Source organism: Echiichthys vipera, assembly GCF_963691815.1.
Source record: "Echiichthys vipera genome assembly, chromosome: 4".
NCBI classification, from domain to species: Eukaryota; Metazoa; Chordata; class Actinopteri; order Perciformes; family Trachinidae; genus Echiichthys; species Echiichthys vipera.
The window spans coordinates 24,479,835-24,497,828 of NC_139829.1; the positions used below are offsets into that span (position 1 = coordinate 24,479,835).

Genomic DNA, 17,994 nt, shown 5'->3' on the forward strand with positions numbered 1-17,994 from the left:
AATGGTATGAATTCAGAATTCTGTGGTTCAGCTGATTTATGCTACCATGTCCCCATTTGCCTGTTAGAACATTTACCTCATATCACTCAAATACATCAATGACATACATAAAAACAAGTAATCTCCACTTTATAAAATTGCATGAGGCATCACCTTTGCTTTTTATTTTTAAGACCATAAAGTCTGTCTGGCCGTGTGACCAGCTGTGAATAAACAAATGTCTTTCAAGTGCTCAGACAGACCACATTCTCTCCAGCATTTCAATTTCCTGTCACTTGTGTGGGTGTTGACCTGGATTGCCCATGTATGGATTGGCCAATGCGACGGGATGTTTTTCTGATTGTGGCTGTTGGTTGGTCAGAAGGGTTAATGAGCCTTTTGAGTGATGCCAACCTGTAGTGGGAGGTGTTTAATTGACCAGGGTGACTAGGTGACATCACACAACCTCAGTTTAGTTTTTTCAAGTGTCAATGTGAATGTGTTGGATTTTGTTTCAGGGCTGTTGTGATTTTGACAGCAATGTAGGTCGATTTATGAATTACAGTATACATATAATTCATCAAAAAAAGACAGTTAATGAGCAAATATGATTGAGAAATAATTTCGTTTTTTCTCTATACAAAGTGAGGGGAGTCAAGTATTGTACAATAACAAGTTTGGCATTTAAATAGCCATTTCTGACAATGCGTTTGATGGTAGATTATTTGTAAAGCAAAGTAGTTTCTTGAGCTGAAGTCAGAGGTCATGCCTTCAAATGTCAGATGGATCAGTGTTTTGATCCTCACTCGTCAAACAGCACGAGCTGCAGCAGCCATATTCTTTTCATATATATATTCATTAGTCCAAGGTCGTGCAGTCTTGCCCTAGTTTGTACATGTTTCCATGATTAGTGTGTATTTTTTATCCGTAGCCACAGCTAAGAAGGTAAGAGATTTCCTTAATTCAGCCGAGAGTGAAGTGAGGTCAGGCTGGACTGAGCAACACGGCACCATAGATTGACACTGATTCTTCAGTCGAGGTCTCATTAGAGAAGCGATGGCAACAGAACAAGGACACGCTGGACTACCTTGTGTATTATAGACTCATCACTCACCTTGCTTCGAGCTGAATTATGTAGCCAGCTCTTCACTTATCAAAACATGTGCTGAGGATCTCCTCACAATGTGTCAGCCATGCCAAAACCCTCTTCAAACACAGAGAGAGGTGTTTGAGAGCCTTATATTTGTTGCCACACACTGTACAGTGCCTCACATACTCATAGTATTCATCCACAACAGTGTGGAGCCTTATGTGAAGCAGAATTTAGCATTAGCTGTAGAGATGGGCAGGTTTTTTGGTCTTCCTTTAGAGAAAAGACTTTGTTTCTAACACTTTTCTTAAAAATGTCCTGAATTTCTGATTACATTTTCTGGATGGACCCTTAAACTTGAATTGTGTTTTAGAAAGGGAACATTTTTATGTTAAAGTATGTGAAGAACTTTTGGTCTTGTATGACAAATCTGCCCTACAAAGGTAGAGAACAACTAGGGTTGGATCTGTTCGTGCATCCGTCCAATTTGTCCGTCCCATTCTCCTGAAAGCAATATCTGGCTTTAGGGAATTTCATCACAAAATACATCACAATGTTCTGCAAAAAAAAAAAAAAAACATAACTCAGGAACAGAAGAGAAGATTAAGACCATATTGTCAGATACTGATATGCTAACACCTATCTTGGGTGCTCACCTTGAAACTGTGGTGGTTGTATACCGGTATATCTCCTGTGCTGCGGGGTTGGAACATCAATGTTTTACAATCTGTTTGTTTCTTTGCAGCAACATCCATATTTAAAGCATTGTATACTGTAATGGCTACAACTTTGTGGTCTATCAAGTTCCTCTGGTAGTCCACCACAAGCTCATTGGTTTTGCTGTGACAAAGCTCTCTATCAATCCTATGTGCTCCTCTGTAAAAAATAGTCTCAAAGTGAACACAGCATGTTTCTCACTGGAAACTATAAACTTGAGTCATATACGTTAATATAGTAAAAATTTTCATTTTGCCAAAAAATATGAGTCTGGACAGACAGCCATATTCTTTTTATATATATATATATTCATGATGAAAATATGTTTAGCTGCTGTCCCTGTCTACTGCAGTACATGGCTTCGCCTCATGCCTGTCCTGTCTGTTTCTCCAACCTAGGGACGTGCTGGCCACCATCTACTGTTGGTACCTCTTGTACCTACCTAATACAGCCACACTTCAAAGCATTTTGAACTATCCCTATTAAGCTCAGCCATGTAAGATGTGTCCAACTAGATGTGTAAAAACAAACATATTCGAATGTTCATGTTCTGTGTCAATTATTTTATTTAACTGGCTGTACCATTTACCAAATCATCACTTTTGAATGCCATAACAGTTTACCCCAGCAGTTAAGTGTAAGCTGTGTGGCTAGGTGTCTCGTCTTCTCCCAGCAGCTGTCCACTTTCGTTTAAAACTCACATTATTAGATGCTGTATGTGCATTTTCATCGCAACTGCCCATTTTCACTGACCCCTCAAGCTACAGTAATGGTAATTTAGAATCTTCTGCAACACACACTGTGTTTTACATCAATTATGGACAATTACCAAAATAACCATCAACAGATTGTTGTCGAGCTCTCAAAGTAGAATACCAGATTGTGAGCCTCTCCCTCCCTCTGCTCTCCCAGAGTCTAAATCAATGCAGATGTTTCAGTACGGTCTCGCAGCAATAATTACTGTAACAAGCAAATCATTAGTATCTGAATTGAGGCAGTTTATATAAATACAGCACTGGGTCTTACTTTTACTTGTTAATACTTATTCTCTCATTAGAGTTTTGGCAGTTTGTGGGTCAACATGATGCAATATAAACTTGCAAAAGAGTGCCCCAGCTAAAGCTCTTTCCTGCTCTGAGAAAAGCCAAGGTGTTCATTATCGCTGTAGAATCACATTTAAATAGCGATATATAGCTTTAGGTTTTTATGGATTTCTGCTTCACTATTTTTTTTAGTAAAATGATACATTAACACAGTATGTGTTTATCCACCAAAAGCCAAAGCATTAATCCTAGAAGCTTTGTGTTTGTTTCATTGGATTGGATAGCATTTTTTTTATTACAAGCTACATGATTCATTTTAAACAAAGCCAAGAGATTCATGATCCATCATGATCTGTTCAAACTGGTCATTCAGTGTCCTATTCACTCAGTACAGTTCTTCATTTCCAGATTCACTTCAATAAGGTCCTTGAATTGGAAGCCATCGTATGTTTGTTCCTCTCCCTGGCTAATTGAAGGCTAGTTGGACAGTTCAGCGCACAGCATGCTGCGCTCATTATTATGTTGCATGAGGGATAGGCATGCTTTCACATCCATCTCTGTTGTAGCAGCTCCCAAAGGAGGACAGAGCCTGTGTTCTGCTGCTGGTCAGGCAAATACAAACAGTGAAGTATTGTGACTGTATCAGACCAGCTGGCTTTGTGTTTGTGAATTCTGTGGCCTGCAGAGATCGTCTGCTCCACACCTCAAGATTACATTACATTCATTTAGCTGACGCTTTTATCCAAAGCAATTTATACATCCATCCAATATTTGCAAGATTCATGCGGTTACATAAAATTCATCAAGTACTACATTTTAGAAACAAGAGGTCGAGATGATGACGCCCCTAAACTGCAAACTTTTAAGCCCTCATTGTATTTCATTCAATATTTTTCCCTAAAAAGGATAATATTGGTGGGAATTTGTTGTTTCTTTTCACCATTTCATATTTTTTGGAGCAACAATAGTTCATGTCACAGAAGAATTAACTGTACCAAGTTGTAGCTTGCCAGACATTATTTGTTAGGATGAATTAGTTTGGGTCTTTTGATGTCAGACAGTTGAGCAAAAACAGTCACAAGTCATTAGTATCTGAGCAGCAGCAAATGATAGCACTGAGTGCTGAAATTACATTTTCAAACCTCTGCAAAAAGTTTGTTTTAGCAAAATACATATCCAATATTGCAGATAAACATACACAATTGCATTGTTCTTTATCCTGTAATTATCCCTACTGTGGCATGTTGTGATTTAAGCGTTTATTTTTTTGACAGACAGCTGCCCCCATATGGAAGCCAAAAACAATTTCCCAAAGGCCAGACGAACCATAGCTAGCTTCATTGTGAGAACAAAGAACCATTGGTATTATTCATAATTAAACTCTTATTGTGTACTCTGCTGAATATTTCCATTCTTCTGCCTCTCTTCTGCTCACTCTTGTTTCCCCTCTCCGTACTTTGCACCTCGTGCTGGGAACATCTGTCTGGCGTCAGAGTGGAGCCTGGCTGTGCAGATTGGAGCAGGTAGAGGAGCACATTGTAGCCCAGCTAATGATGAGAGTGTCTGCCCTCTCTCTTGGAGGAGACGCAAGCTGCTGCTTCATGCTCGCTCACTCCACTCATACGCCCAGGGAAACAGATTTCCAAACATATGCAGTATGTTTTTAATCCAGTTGAGCACTTCATTCCCCAGCAAACACAAATAACCTTACGGGACATCCATATCTTATGACAAGGGGGTGGGCGCAAAGGAATTGAACAATTTTCCTTTTTAATGTGATTTTTTTTCTTCCCTCCAAAGTTGCTAAACATGCTCATAACCCAGGTTAACAGTTTGCTTGTTTATGGTTTCACAAACTTTTACACAGACGTGCCTCCTCGCTCCAAGTCATATGAAGCAACTTTATCCAATTTAAACTCCACTTGGTGCACCTGTTGTCATCCTTTGTTTAAACTTAACTGTCCGCATAAACACATGTTCTTTGTGTGAAGTGCCTTAAAGAATTTGAACAGATTGTTGTCAATTATTTATACGTGAGAAGTAAGTTAACAAAGTTTGTGTTCAAGAGCTGTGCCAGAACTTAAAGAAATGTTTTAGTAAATTACCAAGAAGTCAGCTTGTATTTAGCATTGTTCATTTTATATGGCAGCTTGAATCAGTTTGACCCTGATAAAGTTTACATGTAGTTCATTCATCTTTTTTTTCATAACTATTTGAAAGCTCCCTCGGTACAAGTCAACAATAGCCCTTAACATGGAGGCTCAGCTGGAGGTGCTTAACATTTAGAGCGGTGCTCATCCTGCTGTCAGCTACAGCCAGACAAATGTCAAAGGTGGTACAACATGGAGTTCAGCTTGTGGAAGTCATTCCCTCTCTAAACCTCATCAGACTCCCCTCACAGCATCTCAGCCACATTAGGATGTTAGTCTTTGTTAGTTCAGCTTTTTTTTTTTTTGATTTAGCTTGGCTTTTCTTTTTCTTTTCGTTTTTTGACCTTTTCTGGTTGTACACTTTCATGTGCTGTCTGTGTGCATGGGATTGTGTGCATGTGTGAAAGAGTTTTTTAAAAGGCTAAAAGAACAGGAACTGGTGATTAGTGGGGAGACATGTCCCCTTCTACTCCACTACCTGAGCTTGTTGTCACTGTGGCTGTGTCCCTATCGCTCTGCTTCATCTGGATCTTTTGTGTACAAACAGCTTGTATTAACAATTTCGATCTTATCTTACTTACAGCTTATTAACAAACAGGCTCTTATTCAGTGTGGGCTGCTGCTCTCACTGTTCTCTGCCACCTAAAGGGAGAATTACATAAGAATCCTCCGCTCAATTGTCAGATCCATCCCCCGTCCACATACAACAAACACACACACGATACTGTAGCTGATAACCTACAAAGCCTCTTGCCATCTCTATAACAACTGACCTGCCTGCTGTGGTTGCCGTGGTGAGATGATTGAGGAGGTTTCACTGCATGAAGAACGTGAGCTGCTATGGTTTCCTATCAGAAGCTGTAAATGCTGTTTGGGCAGCGAGGGAATAATCATCCATAAATTATCATTTTCACATGTTGTTTAATAGTTTTTTTGAAGAAAACTAAATTCCTATCAATTTTGCCACAAGAATTAAGTCTCTGTCTCGGGGAGAAAGAAATTAATTCTCTCACACATTTATTTCATTTAAGGAAGTAGCCCTACAGTGTATCACTGTGCTACATTCATTTGTACCCTGCACACTGTCCTGGATATATCACGATTAGTCTTCAAGAAAACAAGGACAACCTGGAAAGCCCCCTTTGATCCAGTCTGTCACACTATAGCCTAGTAGGGGAAAAAAAAGAACAGATTGGACCATCTCCATGCAAATGCAGTTTAAAACCAGTAGCTATGCACACATAAAGGCGCTTCTTTTAATATGTGCCCCCTTTCTTCACACCCACGACCATTGTGTATAAAATCCTGTTTTTCCTGAAAAGATTTCTAGTCGCAGCCGCAGACAATGTTCCCCCACACAAGCTGTCGTCTTTGTCATACCACCCCCCCACCCCCCCTCCACTTTCAGTCAGTAAAGCAGGATCTCTGGCAGTCGGCCCCATGTGTAGATTCTTGTGTTTCAGGGTACAGGTGGGGGGCTTGACGGAGTCTGCCTACCTGTTCCCCTGTAAACTGGTCAATTTTGACGGACATGGACGGGGGGAAAAAAGCAGGCACGAAAACCAGAAGGGGACTGAGAGGGGCGGGTAAATGAACAAATGTCAGGGTTAGTGGGGGGTTGCTGGGGCTGCGGCTTTGGAAAACGCTTCCTCATAGGGGTGTCTCCTGATAGGGCGCGGTGAAGGGGAGTGAGGCATGCTGATAAAAACAACTCACTAACAATTATGCTCACCTAAAATAGCCCTTACTTAAGTATATAGCATGCTTGCCAGTTAATTGTACACAAAAACAAAGACTTCACAAAAGACCTCCTGCAGCCAATGTATTTTCTTTCATTTTGGCATGATAATTAAGTGTGACAGCTATGAATGCAAAGTTGGCAGATATTATAGTGGCCTGTCTAACTCTTTGTACTGATTAGGATTGTTTGTATTCCAAAAGTTATACCAAACTAAAAAACTAGAAAACTGCAGTAACTATATTACAAATAAGACAAATAACTATATATTTTATAATGAACTAATAATTAGAACTGATATGGCATCTCAGATTCTGTGTGATAAAATAAAGTGCACTCACATACCAGAAACAGTGCAGCTGGAATCTTCCATGATTTTATAAACATACCCCAAACTCTGGCCACCATTGTTAACAAAGAACACTGATAATGAAAATGGTGTTTGCTCAGTTTTATAAATATTAAATTATAGTCAATTCTGTTTTTTGTGAGTATTTTTCAACACTTCATTATTACAAAAAATACAAGAGACAAGTCCATTCTCTACAGATTACAGCCCATATCTGTTCCTAACCAAGCAGCTGAATGCATGGATTTAATGACAGTCTTCCCAATATTCTCAGGAGATAATGCTTTTCATAATGGCAAGTGAAAAGCCACCATCAATACAATGCTTTCAGTAGAAGCCAACATTTTATCCTTGTTACAATTTGTTTACCATTGCTGCATTTCCTCTGAATTGTTCTCAAGATTTGTTCAACTTGTGCTTATTGATATGCTGTAGGACTAACAACCATAAAATCTACTAAGACCTCTGATCTGTACTATTGACCATTATCATAGCCAAGAGGTTTGTTACAATGTGGTATTTTTATGCTACACTTGGTGAGAAACCTGTTTACATTCCAGGGTGCTGTATAGTTCACTTCTCTCCGCAGCTCAGTCGGATTCCAAAGCACTGTATAGATTTCTTTCAGCTGATGAAATTAAAAAGACAGCAGTGTGTGTGTGGTGTGCCTTCCAGCAACACGATTTGCCTGTGAGTTCACGATACGGGTTGAGAGGGGAGTTCCTTTGGGGGGGATTAAATAGCTCCCTCTCTTCCTTCCCTCCTCCCCTGCCCTCCATACTTGCAGAACACAAACAGCTTCCAGGGCTGCACAGTACTTGTACAACATGTTTGCCACAGTGCTGCTCACAGGTAACAATAAGCCAAGGTCAAAGGTTAAGAGGGATTGTGGAGCTCGGATTCTTGTGTGTTCCTCTGGCAAACATTGCGCGCACAGGAAATAGTACCCATAGTATCGCTGGGAGAAAGAAAGACTTGGCTCGGAAGAGAGGGGGTATCAGAAAGAACAAGACCGGAGCCGGTTTCATGAAGATGTGTTAGGCTGGTCTATCAGTTTAGGACAGTCTTAATTTTTCTTTTACAACACTCTAATACCAGTTAGAAGCTTAAAGAGTTAAGAGCTGTCTTTCCTTTGTAACAATCCCACAAGCTGAAAACCCAAGACTGTCCTCCAAAACAGTGACAGTATTGGTGGTTTTCTCAAACCATTTAAAATGACCCATGTCTATGTGACCTTCTAAAAGGAGGTTGAAAAGTAAGGTAGTCGGTTTCTTTTAAACATGAAAACAATCTTTCCCAAACCTGAACTTAACCGAACTATAATTCAATTAAATTTCAATTAAATGTTATTTATAGTGCCAAATTATAACAAAAGTTATCTCAGGTCACTTTACAGAGTAGGTATAGACCACACTCTATGACTTATTTATGATTTACATAGACCCAACAATTCCTCCATAGAGTACGTAACTATAGAGTTTTCTTATTAGGAAGTATGAGTTACCTAAAATCAGGGATGGAAGTAGTATTCGGATCTTTTACTCAAAGGTGCTATATGAGTCTGTTCCCGGGATTGCCTACACACAGCTCTCACCTTGGACATCAAGAACAAATATGAAGGTGGCTGAGCCGAAATGGCGCCGGCTAAGAGTGCTATCTGCTATTTAGCAATCTCACAATATCAAAATACTCCCATCATAGGCCATGCATTCAAATTGTTACTTACTTAGTGGAGGAGAAGTACAAATTAGCAGAAAATTTAAAAATCTATTTTAACCAATTACAGATTTTGGTATGACGATTTCGTGGTCAAGTAACCATCAAAGGGTTAGGGTTAATGTCACCTGCTGACAAGAAAACAACTTGTTGAAGACGCTTGGATAAATTAAAAAAGTATATGTTTAAATCCCCTTTTACAGTGATTGTTATAATTTACCAAGATTTACCGGTTTGTTTTCCCCTAAAATCATCAAAAAACTACACAGCTTTAAGCAACTGATGAACTTGGGTGTCTATCTGAGCTGTTGGTTAGATTTAAGCCATGGTGAAATCTTTGTGGAACCAGATCCCTGCCTCCGTCAGGCTCTTTGAATGGGAAGGAGATTATCCATTTAATCTCTTAATCATGTACACTACATAGTTGGTCCTGTGCCTAAAACCTCTGTCCTGTTCAGATGTGTCACAGCCACCTTTTTGCGTTGATTCCCTCTAACCCACAGACCGATTCAGGTTAGCGCTATTGCACACGCTCCTCTCCAGCTTTCAGTACATTATACCCTTGGTGCCCTGTTAAAATACAACCAAGACCAACGGTGCATAAAATGTATTGTGGAAATATGTAGATTTTAAAATACAGCTTTTTAAAATCCCTCATTGCCACAAATGTATTCATAATAAAGGCAGATGTTTCATAACATGAATTAGGTTACTGTACATTTTGCGCAGTATATGTTTCCCAAAAGTAGGAATTAATAATGAAGATGCTTTTTGGCCTGAAATTGCTATTCAAACAATTATGTACTTAGTTTCTTCCAACAAATGCATTCCACATTATTGTTTTGCCTCATAGCAAAGCACCCAAAAGACTAAAACCTTTCATTTCAGCAAAGGCCGCTATTGGTCACCGTCAATAAAAGCATAAAAGCATTTATTTCCCACGTTTGTCAAATTAACAGCATACTCCATCTCCCATAGGACTTGTAAGGTTCATTAACCTTTCTGTGAAGTGGGACAGGTTTCCAGCAGTTACCATAACCTCTGTCTCGCTCCTACCTCAATTATAATAGAAGAATTAAACATCCAGCGATTCAAAACAGTAATGCTGCCTCTTAAATCCCTTTGTACCGGCTCTCAGTTGTTAATGACTAAAGACACTGAATGAACTACAGAGTTATCAACAGATATAACGGCGGACAGGAGCATATCAAATGGCTACTCTTAATAGCCAGGATTACTGACTACATGGACAGCTTTTGTTTGATGGCCAAATTTTACTGTTTAAAAAATATTATTCACTTTTTAAATGGTATTGTGCCTTTGTTTTCTGTGAATAACACATTATAATGAATTTGAGGAAACTATGCCGTTTGTTTGGAAACACTTGTGGCTGTTTATGAGTTTGTTAATTATTGCAAATTGTGGAATATTTCATCAAAATTTCACCATCTAGTTGCACCGTGGCCCACCATGCTTCCAAAGTCAAAAGAATAGACTGACCTTGAACTAATTAGGTGGTCAATTACACGCCTGTTGATCTCTTTTAATTTCTTAATAATTAGATTAATTGTGTGGGCAAAGAGTTCGTTCTCTTGTCCACCTACTCCTCCTCCATCTTCCACCTCTTCCTTTCACTTCTCTTTCTCCTCCTCTATGCCCAGGCCCACAAGGTTTGAATACTCATTTATTTTGTGTCACACTTCAAAAAACTATTTAAATTCTACGCCACTGACTGTTTTAATAAGCTTAATCTTCCTCTTTCTCTCCCACCCCCTTACATCTCCCCCATCCTCTCATGTATTAATCAAAATCCAGCACGTGCCTGGATGTATTTGTAGGCATACAGCTCTATTATAACCTATTCATTTACTATCTCCATGGATTTCTGTTCTTACCGCTGGAAACCGCTGTAGCCATGGAGCAGTGAGGCCTTGTGATTCTGTGTGTCTGTGTCTCCTGATGCTACTTGTAGGCAAGCTCAGGCTGGGATTTTCCAATGCCACCCCCGTCAGTGGGAAGCCCTATATGGGGACATGTCAGCGCCTTGTTTGCTTGTTGTGCTGATGAAGCTGGGGGTGGGGCGAGTGGGCAGCCTTGTTCAGGTTCCAGGATTCCCTTCAAATGAGTAAGCCAGCCCCCACTCACACCGACTGTTACCTTGGGAACTCAGGCTTGGGCTTTCCTCAACAGTAGTAAAGTACAGACTCATCAGCACCCATACTCACTAACGTACACACTGCAGCACCCAGGTTAGACTAAATTATCTTATTAAAATGATCTCACTGTGGCCTGTACTCTGCCCTGTTAGGCCCAATCTGCTCTATGAGAATCAGATGACCAACCCAGCACGGCCACTTTGTTAAGGCAAATGTGTAATTTATGCAAATTAGACTGAATAGATGAGTTTGATAATGAGTTTGGGTGGCTAGTTTCTTAAGTCAGTGACTTGAATAATAGTATGCTTCCCTACTAATGAGTACGGCCATGTAGTGTAGGCTTGGTGCATCACATTGTGTCAGGTGATGTCAGTGATGGCTGGAGTTCACTTAATAACTGGACTGTTTATGTTTCCAACTCAGTTCATTACCACAGCCAAATGAGTTTCTTTACTAAAGCCATTAGTCCAGCAAGCTATTGTTAAGTGGGTTAATTTGTCGATGCACTCAAGCAGATCATGGGGGACTCCCCCACTGGCTTTCACCCTGTCCTGCTGAGGCCAGTCCATCCCGCTCAGCTGATCACCATTAGGTCGCTCCACCAACCAATCAACCCAGACTCAAGCCCATTAGGTCTTTTCAAAACACAAGTTCATTTACTGTTACTGGATATTCCAGGAAAAAATATTATTAGGGTTGTGTTTGATTTAATAGGGGTCAATATTCTCTGTTTTATTCTTTTTAAAAAGGAAAAAAAAATTAGCTGTTTATTTTGATGATTACAAAAATCAGATTAACAAATAGTAGTATTATTTATCTGTTAACTGATAATTAATTACGATTCATTGGTATTCTTATATGTTCCCCATTTTGATGGGAGGTGGTAATGGGGGGGAGGAACTACATCACTACTTATAGTTTGAAAGCACGAATAAAACATACTTTGTACATGTTATACCTGCCATACACATTTACCAGCTGCTCAACCGAGTAGAACAAAGGTTGCCTGCTATAAAATAAAGCCTGACATTACTCCCAGTTCATGCAGCATTGGGTTTTTTCAAGGTCTTCTTGAAGAAGGATAGCAGGTCCCAGCTAATCCTGACCTGCATAGGCCACAGACCAGCTTTTGAGAGTGCCAGAGAGCTTCCAGTAGAGGACTATGATGAAGCTGGGGTTTTCGATGCAGTTAAAGGTGAAGCCATATGTTAGTTGAGCTCTGATGTCATTCTTCAGGTTCTTTAGATTCTTCTTGGAGCCATCTACATATATGAGTTTGATGCCCCATTCCTCAGTGAATTACAGATCTGAACTGTGGGTCATTGTTTATGAAAATAGAAATCAGTAAACAAAAAGTACCTCTAGGAAGTCTGTGCCACAGGGCTGGTAAGAAGGTGGCCCCTAACAAAGGCTTTGAATGTCTATATCTCACACCAGAAACATTTGTTCAACGTTATGATCAGTGGTTTTCCAACTGTGTGATTTGAGTTGAGCTAGGCTGTGCCTTGAAATTAGTCTTATGTATGATGATTTACATCATATGCAAATACTTGTTTTCATAAATGTTGCTTGTGACAAAAACTTTTAAGAACCACTTGCCTAGGTGACCCTTGATTAAGATGCATGCTAGTCTGCAGCTGTCATGAATGTTGCAGACTCACTGGGACAATGCAGATACTCCAATCAATGCACCAACTTCCAGTCTCTTCTGAAGGTCAGCAGATACTTTGTCCTGCAGTTTTAGGAAGGGTGGCACATGGTTCGAGGAGGGACCAGTGGTTCAAGGCTGAGTGGCATACCAGCCCGGACCAGAGTGGCCCATTGTTGTCTCCATGGTAAGCCAATATTATTGAGGCCTGATAGACCATAATCCAGAATCATGTAGTTCAGGTTGCAGAATATTAGAAACTAGGAAGGTGGATGAAGACATCACACTGCAAATGCCCACCTTCGCCAGCTTAGAGTTGCTGTAGGAATACTAGACTATAGAGTCAGCAATAGGTGTCTGACTTTGGACGCCTATAAGCCAAGGTCACCACTTCTACCTGTAGCAACTGCTTTATAGCAGAACTGCAGTGGACAACAGTTACACTCCACAAGTTGTTACTTCCACATATAAGCAACACTGCTGTACAGCGTCAATATATATGTATTTAAAGAGATTACTTTTTTCTGTTAAAGACAACTTCTGTTTTGTTTTGCACTTTAGATGAACCAGCCTCTGAATTAGGACACAGCTTAAAATGTTAGATAGACTGTGACAACCTGTTCAGAGTATCCCCAACATGTATGCTGGGATACACTCCAGCCCTCTGCAACCCTGACCAGGATAAGTAGGTTATTTGTCACTAAGTCATAAATTAAATTGTTGCATGCTACTGTTTGTTAGTAAACTCAAAAGTAAGGTGAGCTCACTGGTCCCTTTTCACTCATTATACTAGAAAATCTCTGTCATCCACTCCTTTTAAATTCACAGGTTGCAGATAAACTGAAATCTCAGGATAAATAAGGTCGTTAACTACCAACAGAAATTCAATGTCTTTACTGCCTCAAGATAACTTAGTCTGCTGTTTGAGCGATGTTATGATTCTGTCTGATTTTCTCTTGGAGAGGGAGAAAAAAACGTGTTTAACCTGTAAACGGCGAGGTTCCTTGCGAGACACAGACTTTTAATTCACATAACCCTGCAAATGAATGGGCTGATTACTGAGGCGAAGATGAGGAGGCAGTCATAAGCACTTGGCTTGAGTGGAATAGGGGGGGAGGGGTGGCTGTGGCAGTACAAGTCCAGCCTCAGAAATAGAGCTGTGAACACCATCTGTCATGCTCTCTCTCCCCGTCTGTTAGCCTGACTGCAAGTAAAAGGGAGAACGATGCTCTCAGAACTGCATTAGAAGGACGTGGGTGCTGATTGTCGTAGGTGTGGGTTTACAGGGTGTGCAAGGCAGGGGGAGGGAAGTGGTGTATATACATGGAGGTGCATGAGTAACTGACAAAGGGAAGCACTCACCCACACAGAGAAGGAGAAGAGTTCTTGGGCAAGTGGGTATTCCTGGTGAAACCGCACCCCTGCACCTACTCACCACCTCCTTGCGGACTCCTACCTCTTGTCAGAGGATTCCCAGCGGAAGTTATGTAGACACATTATACAAACACACTGCTCATCTTCTCCCCTAAGGTCTATAGGAGTTAACAATCAATGTATAATATTGTGCCTAATTTCAATTGTTGAGCATGTTTACCTTAGTGATATCTGCCCACTTTTCGACCCGCAGGACGGGCATCAGTGTCCCAGCAATAATCCTTCTTCAAGAACTTCATGATTGAAATAATACTGCTATAAAGTCTGATTCATTGTGTGGATTATGATCATTTAGTTGGTCTGGATCAGCCTAAATTGTGCTTCACCTGCAACAGAGAGCGAGAGTTGTTTTTGCTGAATATTGGTGATTGGAGTGTCGGGCTATTACGTGACCCACAGAAAAAGCTCTGTTGCATTGCTTTTTCCAGATTTTGAGAATTATTCATTGCTCATAACGTGTAGGTTGTTCGGGATCCTTTCTGCTTTTGTCTGAGTCAGAGTGTGAAATAGAGTCAGTAAAACATGAAGGCAAGATGGGCCACGGTGAACAACAGGGAGAGGCAGGATGAAGTGTCTGTAACACTGCTGCTGGACTAACATTACTTAGATGTTGTGTCTAAAGTAGTGACGAACTCCTAAATTAAAAATGCTTCAGTCAAAATTCTTTCTTTAACATTTAGCAAGAAGCAATGGATGATGTATTTAATAAGTGCTTTGTATGGTTATATTTACATACAAATACACAATACAGGCCATGTGATAGACTGGCGTCCTGTCCAGGGTGTACCCCGCCTCACGCCCGATGTCAGCTGGGATCGGCTCTAGCCCCCCCGCGACCCCAACAGGGACAAGCGGTTGAAGATGAATAAAGATGAATACACAATACAGTTAGCATGCTTGCCTTCCACAGGCAGATCAGAGATCTGGATTGGCAAATCAACAGCTTGTAGGGACTTTTTCATGGACCATTTAGCAGAGCACAAGTTTCCTGTTGTCTCAGTCTTGAACTCAGACCCTCCATTTCAAAGGTGGTGTCCCTACTCACTACACCCCCTGCTGCCACAAATATACCAGTAGATGGCTGGACCGTTTCCAGAAATGTCAACACAGCACAGTAAATATTTATCCAATAGTATTGTCTGAATTTAAATGTATATTTAACATGTATGCCTGAAATATCAAATGAAACAAAACATAAAGGTTTGATTCAGATGCCATAGTTTCTCTCCCGCTCCAGTTTGTTGCTCACTGGTTCTTAGTCTTTTATATCAAAAGTGATCCTCTTGAAATACTGACCCACCTTTACGCTGCAGAGCATGCTGTTCTTTTCTGTTGAGTATGTAAACTTGTAAACAGCCGTTTTGATGCTTTCAGTTTTTATTTCTCTGAAAGTTTCTGTCTCTCCCACACTGCTCCATGTGTGATTCACACAGCCACAAGAAGAATGGGTAATCCCCTCGTATTAGGGTAGTCACATTTTAAAGCTCTCACATGAACTCAACACAAGTAAATCTGTATTTGTTTCATTCATATCTTAATTTTTACTTTTTTGTAACTAAAAATAAAATGATTGCCACCAAAACTCCATGTTCTTATCATAACTGTTATGGTGAAGTTTGATAATCAAGTTTATGGTTTGGTAGCAAGAATTATTCATAATCTATGTCATTTAGTGATATGTGGTGTATTTTTTTATTATTCAGATCAATACTTTGCACAATGTTCATATCAAACATTAAAAACAAGTGTAGTATTGTTTCCATTGCAATAGTTTTCTAAATGTTATCATATGATCCTGATAAATGATGTGAAAATGTATACTTATGTATGTGACTTTTATACCCAGAGTTTAAAAGCAAACATTAAACTCTTGTAAACATGTGCTTTTCTTACCAATATTAAAACATTTCTAAATATACAATATGACCACAACATTAGATGTTATTGTATATATTCAGCTGTAGGAATGATTAAAACTAGTAGACTTTATGTCATGTTTGATGCTCCAACATACAACACACCTAGATGAGATAATATTTATAAACACAGATGGTGGGTTATTTGGTAACTGCAAAGATAATGAAGCAGTTCCTAGTGAATTCCAACAGTTGAAACACTGACACGGCAGCTGTGAGTACTCTATTGGGCTCTCATGGTAAAGATACTGTATATTCTGCTACTTTTCAATTCAGTTTATCAGATTAGACATGACATCATCCAGGTTTCATTCTTTGGGAATGGCTATTGTCATCAGACATGGTTTCTATATTAAGATAGTAACCCTTAGTATATGAAGTTTATACTTTTCTTGTTTTTATTGAGGAGTTTTACAGTGTCTGGAGTGTGAAGTCCCAACGCTTTTGACTTTTCTAACCACAGGCTCAAAGTATCATCCCAGCAGAGGATATCATTGATCTAAGATTAACTTCATCAATATGCTATGTGGCTTTTGATTCCTTCTAACAAAGCTGTAATGGATTTACTATATGAAAACTTTCTCTGGTGCAAGCAGCCATGACTTCTATCATCCATGCAGCGAAGTTGACGTAACTCAAATGACACACCTGTGTAAGTGCTTGTTCACCAGCTCATATGTGGGTACAACAGACATTGAGTGAGCCTTGTAATCATATTATATCACTAATTTATGACATCATCATTCCCAGATTTTGCATGGTTGGGGTTGAGGGGCATTAGGTTAAATTGATTAGGTCCAACCAGTCACTTCATTGGAGTTATCAATTACATTTTCAGTTCTTGTACTATACACTTACGTTATATTTTTGTCCACAAAGTCACCCGTACAGCACGTATTATAAACTTTGCAATTGTATATCTAATTATAAAAAATACAGCAAAGCAAAAATAAAATAATACATACTTTAAAACCCATACTTTGAGCTGAACCTCTCTTGATACACAAAACACAATTAACACAGCGAGCGGCTGTCAATCATTTTAGTGGTCCAAACTATTCACGCCGCGTGTCCCGCCCCCACAGCAGGGTCCCTGAGGGAGACCGCCCACCATGTGAGAATGTCCTGTAGATTAGTGTGAGCAAGTCCGTCACTCCCAAGTGAACATCAAGAGTCAGCGACCTCGACACTGCCCTGCCCTGTCACAACTGCCGTGATACCAGCTCTCCTCGGGACGAGATAAACCACCATAACCACAGAACTGATAAATATTCACAAGATGTTGAAAATATATGTGTGTGATTCTGTGTGACTTCTGCATGTGATTGACTTGTCTTTTATTGTTTGGCTGAATTTCAATTTTGCATTTCTTTGCCGTTGTTTTTACCCCATGTATTGTAATGAAATTAAAAGGGCAGAGGGTGCCATGGAGAGTGAGCGAGAGCCAAGCATTAAGATGTAGGAAGATGTTGCACGCTCAAATGTTGACTACCTGTTGCTATGGCAATGGGTTTGGATCCTGCAGGCTGCAGGACTCTTGCTATTTCTAAATAAAGCTTATTTTCTCACTGATCAGTGGATGAAGATACTCACAGTTGAAACTAATCTTTTGAATTTTACCAGGCTGTGTAAACACTTGTGCTCTGCACTCAAATACTTACTGCTAAACCTCCTAAACAGCAGTTACAGGATTATGGATGAGATTATGCACAATAAAAGACACATGCTTTGCTTCTGATAAAGTCAAATATAAATTATTAAATTATGATTCATTACAAAATATATCTCAGTCATTCTGGTGTAGATTTATGGACACACTATGTAATTATTACAATAGAGTTGTAACATTTAATTGTCACGATTTACTATGGCCCACTCCAAACAGCATTTGTGATCAGTCCAGTTTTCTGGTTCTCCACATATGGCTAGAGAGCGAAAGAAATCCTTCAATTTGCTTGTCAAGACTATAAACTAAACATCAATACTAAAGTTATTTATTAGATTACTGAAATACAATTTATCTTTCTAACAGTGTAATATTTTAATTGTTTTTTTAAA

General features: G+C 39.7%; 1 protein-coding gene across 2 annotated transcripts in view; it reads left to right on the top strand.

Annotated features, from left to right (window-relative positions):
• pebp4 (phosphatidylethanolamine binding protein 4) overlaps positions 1-17,994 on the top strand; it is a 52,051-nt gene that overhangs the window by 25,467 nt on the left and 8,590 nt on the right. The window lies entirely within an intron of this gene.